This window comes from Nicotiana tabacum, chromosome 22 (assembly GCF_000715075.1).
Source record: "Nicotiana tabacum cultivar K326 chromosome 22, ASM71507v2, whole genome shotgun sequence".
In the NCBI taxonomy this organism is placed as follows: domain Eukaryota; kingdom Viridiplantae; phylum Streptophyta; class Magnoliopsida; order Solanales; family Solanaceae; genus Nicotiana; species Nicotiana tabacum.
In genome coordinates this window covers 175,106,729-175,117,261 of record NC_134101.1, presented here as the reverse complement: position 1 = coordinate 175,117,261, position 10,533 = coordinate 175,106,729, and the positions used below count along the sequence as shown (strand labels likewise).

General features: G+C 37.6%; 1 pseudogene; it reads right to left on the bottom strand.

Moving 5' to 3' along the window:
- Positions 1 to 6,552: 6,552 nt before the first annotated feature.
- Positions 6,553 to 7,418, bottom strand: LOC107832383 (aquaporin PIP1-1-like; annotated as a pseudogene).
- Between the last annotated feature and the right edge of the window lie 3,115 nt (positions 7,419 to 10,533).

The window sequence follows — 10,533 nt, the reverse complement described above, 5'->3', positions numbered from 1 at the left end:
AGGATTGGTTGTCAGGGTTAGTTGAGGTCCCGTGGACCTCGGGTGTGTTTCGGAAGCTCAACGGGTCATTTTTGAAACTTAGGAATTTCAGAAAAATGTTGCAACAGTCAGTTCTGGTTTCCTTCTTCGTGTTCGGGAGTGGGGTCTTGCATTCGCAAAGAGGAGCTGGGGCTGTTGAGGAATTTATGCTTCGCGTTCGCGAAGTGTCTTATACCTACGCGTTCGTGAAGTGTCTCCCGCGTTCGCGAAGCTGGGATTTTTATACCTACGGGTTCGCGATGGTGTTCCTGCGTTCGCGTAGGAGGAGGAAGTGTGGCATCGCATTCGCGACCTGGGCATCGTGTTCACGATGAAGAAATCTTGGCCCAAGTGAATTTGTGCTTCACGAACGCGAGGGGCCTTCCGCGTTCGCGAAGAAGGAAATACCTGGGAAGAATATAAAATTTCAAAATCGAGGGTTTAGCCATTTTTATCAAAACTTAAGCTTTGGAGCTCGGATTTAAGCGAGATTTTGAGGGATTTTCAGAGATATCGATTGGGTAACGATTCTTAACCCCTTTTTGCTTGTAATCCATTAATCCAAACATGAATTCATCATTTAATTTCGAAATTTGTATGAAAATTTGGGGAAAGTTCTTAGACCGAAAATTCGAGTTTTGATTGGGGATTTGACATTGGATTTGGATAATTTTGGTATGATTAGACTCGTGGAAATGTGAGGATTCTAGATTTACCCGATTCCGAGACGTGGTCCTGAGGGGCATTTTGGTCATTTTACCTAATTTCGCGTATTAGCTTAGAATATCTTTGTAGAATCAATTATTTGAAGTGTTATTTACGTTATGAAATTGAATTGAATAGATTTGGGCCATTTGGAGTCGAGTAATCGTGGCAAGGGCGTGGTTTCAGATTGATTATTGAGCCGGTTCAAGGTAAGTGGCTTGTCTAACCTTGTGTGGGGGACCTTCCCCTTAGGATTTGGTATATTTGATATTTGAAATGCCTTGTACGTGAAGTGACGAGTGCGTACTTGGGCTAATTATTGAAAATCTGATTTTCTTTAAGTAATTTCAATTGTGTTCCTTTCCCTGTTTCATTTTACTAGTAATTTAAACCTGTTGTTAGCTTAGAAAAAGCATGTCTAATTAACTTAACTGTTTAGTTGCTTAAACTGCCTTAATTGAATTATGTGAAGCATGTTAGGTTAGAATTTCCTGTTTACTTGGTATAAAATTGAGTATAATTGAGTATTCTTGTGTTGCTGCTGTGTGTTTTACTTTGGGACTATGGGACGGCATCCCGGGAGATCCCCTGTACGTATTTATGATTTGAACTGAGGTGCGGGATACTGAGAGATCCCTGGCACATATATTGAGGATACCAAGAGATCCTCGGGATACCAAGAGATCCCTAGCACATATTGAGGATACCGAGAGATCCTCGGGATACCAAGAGATCCCTAGCATATATTGAGGATATCGAGAGATCCTCGGGATATCAAGAGATCTCTGGCATATATTGAGGGTACTAAGAGATCCTCGGGATACTGAGAGATCCCCGGTTATTTCCTTGGGATTGTTTTGCCTCTGTTTCAGTCATTGAATTCCTTGTTTTTCCTGTATTAGATTCTTATCGTTAGTTTTCAACTGTACTACTTATTTTATACTGTCATGTCTTATACTCTTTATTTTATCTCAGTAGGGCCCTGACCTTCCTCGTCACTACCCAACTAAGGTTAGGCTTGGCACTTACTAAGTACCGTTGTGGTGTACTCATGACCCTTCTGTGCATGTTTTTCATGTGCAAATCTAGGTACTGCGACTCAACCCTATTACCCGTGAGGCGAGGCGATTGCTCTAGAGACTTTGAGGTACATCTACCGCATCCGCAGATCAAGGAGTCCCTTTCTATTCTAGTTGTAAACATTTTCCCTTCTGTATTTCTTTTCCTTGTTAGATATTCCGGAGTTAGACATTGTAGATATCCAAAAGCTTGTGGTTCCGTGAGTTTTTGGTTTTGGGATAGTGTACTTGATTCTGAGAATGTTGTGTTGTATATGCCGAGCGACATTTTAACTATTGTTTTCATTCAGTTATTTTGGCTTTTGATTATTTATTCCGCAAGTTTCGTTTATGTTTCGCATTTGTTAGGCTTACCTAATCGTAGAGACTATGTGCCGTCACGATGGTTCACGGAAGACAAACCGGGGTCGTGACAACCTGTTATTTGATTTGTTCTACCGCTTATTGTCCTCCACAAGGTTGGCTCTTGTAGCAATCTTCTTTCCTTTGTCAGCAACAGCTTGCTTGCGATTGGTATTTTCAATTATAATATGCTTGACCACGTCCTTCAGTGGCAATTGCTTGTGTTTTCAATTGTTGTTTATAGTCACTCCAAAATTTGGGAAGTTTTTCTATAAGTATACCAGCAACAAAATGTTCGGGCAGAGAGATATCTTTAGATTTTAGATCTTCAATTAGCTTGTGATATTAGTTGATTTGTGCAGTTATATCCTTGTCCTCCGTCATCTCCCACTTGTATTAGTTTCCAATTACAAACTATTGTTTAGTAGCATCTTCAACGGTGTACTTTGTTATCATTTACTCCCAGATTTCTTTTGCCTCATTGTAGGAAACGTAGACATCGAACAATTCGTTAGAAAGAGTAAAAATTATTGTATGTCTACATACATTATTAGCATGAACCCAATGATCCATCTGAGTGGAAGTTGCTTCAGTTGGCTTAGGATCAATAAGTGTAAAAACAACTCCATGCATATCCAAAATAGAATATACGCGTTCCTATCAGCGCTTAAAATTATCTCCACCAAAAACCTCAACTTTTGAAACATTAGGAAAAGTTTGGCATAGGTAATTGGTGATGGAATAGCAACAGAAACACTAGGTGCGACGGATGTAGTAGCATCAATAGCAACATTAGCAGCATTATTCTCCATAGTAACAACGTGAAAATATCCTTAAGATTGTTGAAAAAATATTAGATTATGGAGAATAAGATTTAGCTTGAGGCATGTCAAAGACATTGTCCTTAAGTTTATTTCACCCACACCGTAATAAATAAAATTAGGCGTATCCCCCAGGATTCAACAAGCTCTCTAGTATAACTAGGAGAAGAAATAACAAAGATTAATGAGAAGAAAATCCAACAGAAAAGAAAAGGGAAGAAAAGTTTTAACTTTGTTTTTCACTACTTTCAAAAGATGAAAAACAACAAAGTATATATAGTCCAAAAACTTCACAATCTGATAGAACAAAACTTCCAAGCCATAAGACTTTTCAGTTACAATACGTTAACAAACAAAGGTAAGCCATAAAGGCTTTTCAGTTACAATACATTAATAAACAAAAGTAAGCCATAAAGGCTTTTCAGTTGCAATATGTTAACAACACAAAAGTAACGTATAAGAATTATCATTTAATTGTCAGATTTTGTTTGTCAAAGAATGAATTCAAAATTATCAAATTAGTTTTACAAATATATTTAAAATAATTACTATAATAATGATTTATTAATATAATAGTAAGAAAATGAATTTAGACATAGTTTTAGAATATTTCTTTTTGAGATATCAAAAGTATTTTTCTATCAAGAAAAATATAGAGAGATGGAGAGAGAGAGAGATAAGGGTGCTTGAGTTGTAATGGGTATGGTCCTTAGCCTCCTTGAAAAGCTAGCTATAGAAGACAAGCAAGAGCTTTTTCTATGATAAGATCTTTCGATAGTGCAAAAACGACTATTGAAAAGGAGTTTCTGGTTCAGCATGAAGCTCGATGATGGCTGATATCAAAGAGTTAGTGAGAATATGATCCAGTTGGCGTTGGGGTCAGGGTCAAAGGAAAAAGATTTGTTGGACCTATGGCCAACGCGCCACCGGTCCACGAAGGCCTTAATCACTTCGAGATGGCACCGTCACTTCGAATAATTGGTTATCACGATATCAAATCCACCAGCTACGATACCAAGAGTGCCAGAATTTTCTTAGGTCCGAACTCCCTCGTGTCACATCCCTATTGGTACACTTGACAAGTTCGAGTTTTTATCACATACATATGTAGATTTTGAGGGATTATTAATTGTCTTTCAAAATGGACTTTGAATACTTTAGCAATAAAGAATGTATTTTACAAAAGGAATAAAAATATTGCAAAATTGGATTTTAAGTAAAGATGTTAATCGGGCCGAGCCGGCCCACTAACAATTCGATTTTATCTGGTTTCGCCCGAGTCAGCGGTCCGATAAGGGGTGGGACGGATTGGCTAGGGTAGTAGATTGTGTCGGACGGGGTCGGCTCTTTTTTGGTTATCAGTGCATCAAAATTCGGCTAGCCCGGTAACCCGTTCAAGGGTTTTAACACTGTCCTGGTCCAGCCAGGTTTAATTGTAAAAAAAATTTCATTAAATTATGACTGTTGCCAATGATCAAAATAAAAAATGACCGTTGGGCAACGGTCATTTTTTTGCACTTTTAACCATTTCGCCCTATACCCTTACTAAAATAGCCCCTCCACCCCTTATAATTAATAAATTATATTTTTAACCTTTTAAAAATACCTAGTCTTTCTGCACGTACGTTGCACGTGTACATTAATTATTTAATATGTTGCGGAATATTGTGGGTTAACTAGCACACAATCTCACACAAACAAATAGAGAAGAAAAATCAACACGAGGATTTAACGAGGTTCGGCTAAGCCTAATCCTCGAGGCAAAAGAAGAGAAAGTTTTCCACTATGAATGAGAAGAAAAGCACAATACAATCTATAGAATCCCCAACTATAACCCTTATATATAGATCCCAAAAGGTCTCAAACCTATAAGAGAAAGGTTTTCCAATTTGACAAGGACTATAGGTTTTCCTTTCCCAAATCTATTAGGACAATGGGTTTTCCTAAACCTATAAGGACTATGGGTTTCCTAAAAAATACAGGGAAATAATTCAAGCCACAAATAATAAATCTTCCCCTTGGCTTGAATTCTCTTCATCAACAGGAACAACGTCTCTCTACCTTGCCCTCGGCCCTCGCAAGGGCTCTATCCATTTCCGCACACATCAACCAAGTCTAGGCAACGCCTAAACTTGTTAAGAGACTCAACCTCTTCATCCATAGCACTAATCCGTCGATTTGGTTCTGTACTCTGAATAGCTTCTGAGTAGCTATAACACTCAAATGCATCAACGGTCTCTGCAACTGCCAAAGCAAATCCCACTGGATTTGTATATCCAAGAAGATTCACATCAACTACGTTTGGAAACCTTTGCGGTCAGTTGATCACTCTCTTCTCTTTGCATGTTGCAATGCTATATGGTTGTTGTTGCGCAGGTGCATCAACATTATCTTCTTGATCAATATTTTGCACCTCCTCCACTTCCTCTACTTTAGAAATACTGGGCTGAGCTAGTGGAGATTCAATTTCTAGCTCTATGCGGTCACTGACACCTCGATCTGTTTCTGCTATTGCCTTCTCTCTTTGGCTGTCCAGTGAGGCAGATTCATTGAATGTTACATCCATACTGATAATTAGCCCTGAAGTCTTTTGATCTGTGCACCACAACTTATAACTTTTAACTCCAGTTGCATACCCTAGAAATATGCACTTCTTTGCCCTCGGTTCAAGTTTTCCATCCCTCACATGAGCATAAGCAGGACAACCAAATATCCTTAAATTTGAATAATCAGCAGGCGAACCGGACCATACCTCAAAAGGAGTTTTGAATTCAATAGCTGTGGATGGAGATTTATTGACCAAATAACAAGTTGTATTGATTGCTTCAGCCCAAAAATCTTTGCTAACACATGAGTGTGAAAGCATGCGTCGTGCCCTATCACAAAGCGTTCTATTCATACATTCAGCAACACCATTTTGTTGTGGTGTTCCGACACAAGTGCGGTGTCTCACTATGCTCTCCCTGTTGCAGAAATTATCAAACTCAGAATTGCAAAATTCTAACCCATTGTCAGTTCGAAGATGCTTAACTTTTCTTTCCGTCTGCCTCCCAACCATCGTCTTCCATTTAACAAATGTCGAAAATGCCTCATCTTTTGTTTTCAGAAAATACACCCACACCATTCTTGAGTAATCATCAATCAAAGTCATAAAATACCTGGCACCACTCTTGGAGGGAATTCTGTTTGGACCCCACAAGTCAGAGTGTATATAATCTAACTTGTCTCTGGTCTTGTGCTCGGCCTTCTTGATGAACTTTACACTTTCCTGCTTACCAAACACACAATGCTCACAAAAATTCAAAACTTGATTTTTGTACCCATTCAGCAAATTCTGCTTACTCAACAAAGACAATCCATTATCACCCATATGGCCAAGTCGCAAGTGCCACAACTTTTTTTTTAAAACTGAAACATATATAATAAACAAGATCAATTCAAAACCAAATACGATAAATAAAGCAATACAACAGCTTTTGTACATAATCAACATTGAACATCATTGCCAATCATAGCAAACTAACCAATTACAGAAACAAGGCATAGCCATCATAGCTCATAATTAAGCCAAGGTGTTCATCAGTTTCCACTCTTGAATGGAATGGCTCTTATGATAACCTGGTGGTACAAGGCAGCAAGTGCAGCTCCAATGAATGGTCCCACCCAGAAAATCTAATGGTCATCCCATGCTTGATCTCTGTTGTAGATAATGGCAGCACCTAGGCTTCTAGCAGGATTAATGCATGTGCCTATGATTGGGATAGTGGCTAAGTGAACTAAGAACACTGCAAATCCAATTGGGAGAGGTGCCAAAATAGGGACATGGGAGTCTCTAGCATTTCTCTTAGCATCAGTAGCAGAGAAGACTGTATAGACAAGAACAAAAGTGCCAACAATCTCAGCACCAAGGCCATCGCCTTTGGTATAATCATTATTCACAACATTGGCACCTCCACCCTTAACCTGATACAAAGATGGCTGGAACCCTTTGACAACACCAGCACCACAGATTGCACCAAGGCATTGCATCACAATGTAGAACACTGCCCTTGTTAGGGACAATTTTCTTGCCAGAAACAAACCAAATGTCACAGCAGGGTTAATGTGTCCACCTGACCAAATCCAAGAATTTCTCAATGGGCAAAAATCATACCACCAAAAGCCCAAACAATACCTTGAACACCAACAGTACTACATTTGCTGTTAGCCCTAGAGTAACCCATGACAGTCAAGACAGTGATGTAAAGGAACAAGAAAGTAGGCATAAATTCACCAATCCCAGCTCTCCAAAAGGACCAAGAATGGAGCTCACCAGGCTCAAACAATGGTGCTGGTGGTGGTTCCTTATAGTCTTTGCTCTGTGATGAGGTCCCTAATGGCTGCCTTTCTGAATACTTGTTTGCTCCTACCTTCACATCCTCTTCTTTCCCCTCCATTCTTAGCTTCTAGATTTCTTCAATAGAATGCAACAGAATACAGCTTTTGCTTTTCTTTGTGATTTGCAAGTGCCACAACTGAGACTAATTCAGATCACTTTTTCCAGAAGTTACAGCAGCTTCCCCTTCAACTACATTGGCCTGAAGATGATACAATTTAGAATGTAGTTTACCCTTCATGAGTACCATGGAGCCTTTACACATTTTAAGTATTAAAGTCAAAAGAGAAATCAAATTTCTCTTTATCCGAGGAACATGCCAACACTCAATGTTTCTGATAATTCCGGCGAACATTCTCAATTTGATGTTACCAACCCCCTCTACTGGTAATGGATTATTATCTCCCATATAGACAGTCCCACTCATTTGTTTGTAAGTTGCAAACCAATTCTTGTGTGGACACATGTGGAAAGTAGTACCAGAATCAAGAACACAAGAATTGCCCATGACTAGAACTCACAGCACAAACTTCCCCTACATAATCACTATCATCAGAATTATTGCCAATGTCAACAATATTTGCCGAATTATCTATTTTCTGCTTCCCTATTTTCTCCTTCAGCTTAGGACAATATCTCTTTAGTGACCTTGCTCCCCACACTCATAATAGTTTTGCTTCCTTGCTCTAGACTTTGATCTTGCGGTTAACTTTTTCCTGTTAAAGTCCTTTTGTTGTGTTCTTTCTCTAATCACAAGACCCTCGCCCTCAATTTTGTTGTCTGGAAAGATCTTTTTCAACTCTTTAGATTTTAGTGCATTACTAACATCTTCTAGTGAAATGTTATCTTTCCCATATAGCAGTGTATCGGCAAAAGTATCATAAGACTGTGATAAAGAACATAACATAATCAAGGCCTGATCCTCACTCTCAATTTTGTTATCCACATTCTTCATGTCCATTATAATTGAATTAAACTCATCAAGGTGAGTTTTAACAGGTGTACCTTCGTTTATACGGAGATTGTATAACCTCTTTTTTAGGTAGAGGCGGTTTGTCAGCGATTTCTTAGAATACAGATCTTCCAGCTTCTTCCATGCCGTTGTTGCAGAAGTTTCTTCAGCAATTTCCCGAAGAACATTATCTGTAACGCTCATGAAGATCGCACTCAAAGCCCTCTCCTTCAGGTCTTCCTTCTTTGTATCTTTCATATCTTCAAGAAAATCCTCATCAATTGCTTTCTATAATCCTTGTAACACCAGGGATGATTTCATCCTAATCTTCCATAGACTGAAACTAGAACCTCCATCAAATTTCTCTACTTCGTACTTTGTTGAAGATGATGAAGACATCTTAACCCTAAATTATGTGTAGAAACCCGAACCTTGCTCTGATACCAATTGTTGTGGAATATCATGGGTTAACTAGCACACAATCTCACACAAAGCAAATAGAGAAGAAAAATCAACACAAGGATTTAACGAGGTTCGGCTGAGACTAATCCTCGGGGCAAAAGAAGAGAGAGTTTTCCACTATGAATGGGAAGAAAAGCACAATACAATCTATAGAATCCCCAACTACAACCCCTATATATAGATCCCAAAAGGTCCCAAACCTATAAGAGAAAGGTTTTCCAATTTGACAAGGACTATAGGTTTTCCTTTCCCAAATTTATTAGGACAATGGATTTTCCTAAACCTATAGGGACTACGAGTTTCCTAAAAAATATGCTAAAAATAGTTAATGCGTACATATTTGAAAAATATTTGATTTATATACAAATTAAAGTCAATATGGCAAAAGATAAACTCCTTGGGCATTAATAAGAACTTCTCATAAAAGCAGCTATAAGAGAGAAATTTTGAGGCTTGGATTTCTGTTGATTGTGGTGGTATGTGAAGTAACCGGACAAGGTATAGGATAGCAGATATACAGGAGTTGAAATGTTATCGCGTAAAGGACTGATCAGAGGAAAAGATTTAAATCATAAGTTCTGTGAGAATCTTATTTATGAGAATTGAATATTAATTCATTCTTGAACTATCTAAGATATGTAACGGTAGGTGATATTTCCAGTGCATTAGTTCTTGACAAATAGTGGAGAAAGTTCTGAAAGATCAATATATATATATTAAAAAATTGGAAACACATACTGAGCGAAATTGTGGACACCGAAGAAAGATGTAGGTAAAGAAGTTCAAGTTAGTAGAGTTTGCACAAAAAATTCTTCTCTTGCTTCAGATTAATCTGATTAATTAATTTATCTCAGGTATTAGCAATCTGTATGATATTACCTTTCTTTCTAGAACATTAATCTAGAGACAAATTTCTTTTTGTCAGAAAAGGACTGATTGCCCTATTTTCTTCATCTTTTTTGGCATAATTAGAGAGTTAGGAGTAGTTTGGATGGAAAACAAGGTTTTTCATGATTAATGATTCTGGGATATATTATCCTACTCTTTCATGAAGATAAAAAAATACTATAATTTTGGGATAACTAATTCCGATATTAGTTATACCACAATTTTATTCCAACCAAACATTGTATAAACTCATCTCAAATTTAATCTGGAGATTAATTATTCCTTATCTCTCGTACCAAACGATCCCTTCGAGTTCAAGTTCTCATGAAACTAACAATTAGCCTTTGTTATCACGGTATCTTGTAATTGTGAAGTTAAATAATGATTGTACTTAACATTTATTTTAGTTTTCTTGACTAACCTTAGTAGTTGAATAATGATTTATCTTTATAACTTTAGATATTCATTTCTGATGGTAAGACTGCTTCTATCAGTCTATTTTTGATTTTGCCATGTAGGAGAGCAAGATGAACTAACTCATTGAACAATAGGAAATATTTTTTAAGTTCTTAGTCGCACTTATTCCTTTTTGTTACAAAATGCAGGAGAGGAATTAAGTTCTAATAAGAACTTATTTATTCCATTCTTCGGAAGATCACAGTAAGAAAAACCAAATAGGACAATCGTTGATATATAGCCATGGAAAACGTGGATTGTAAATAGAAATTTATTTAAACCTTCTTCTACTCAATTTACTTAAACTTTTTTCCAAACAGAGAGGGAAAATATACAAGCAATAAGAAAGGGAAGATGGAAAATCTACCTGTTTGAAACGTCACAAAAGACGCACCTTCTTAAGAAGAAATGAACCAAATATTGCCACTCCAAAAA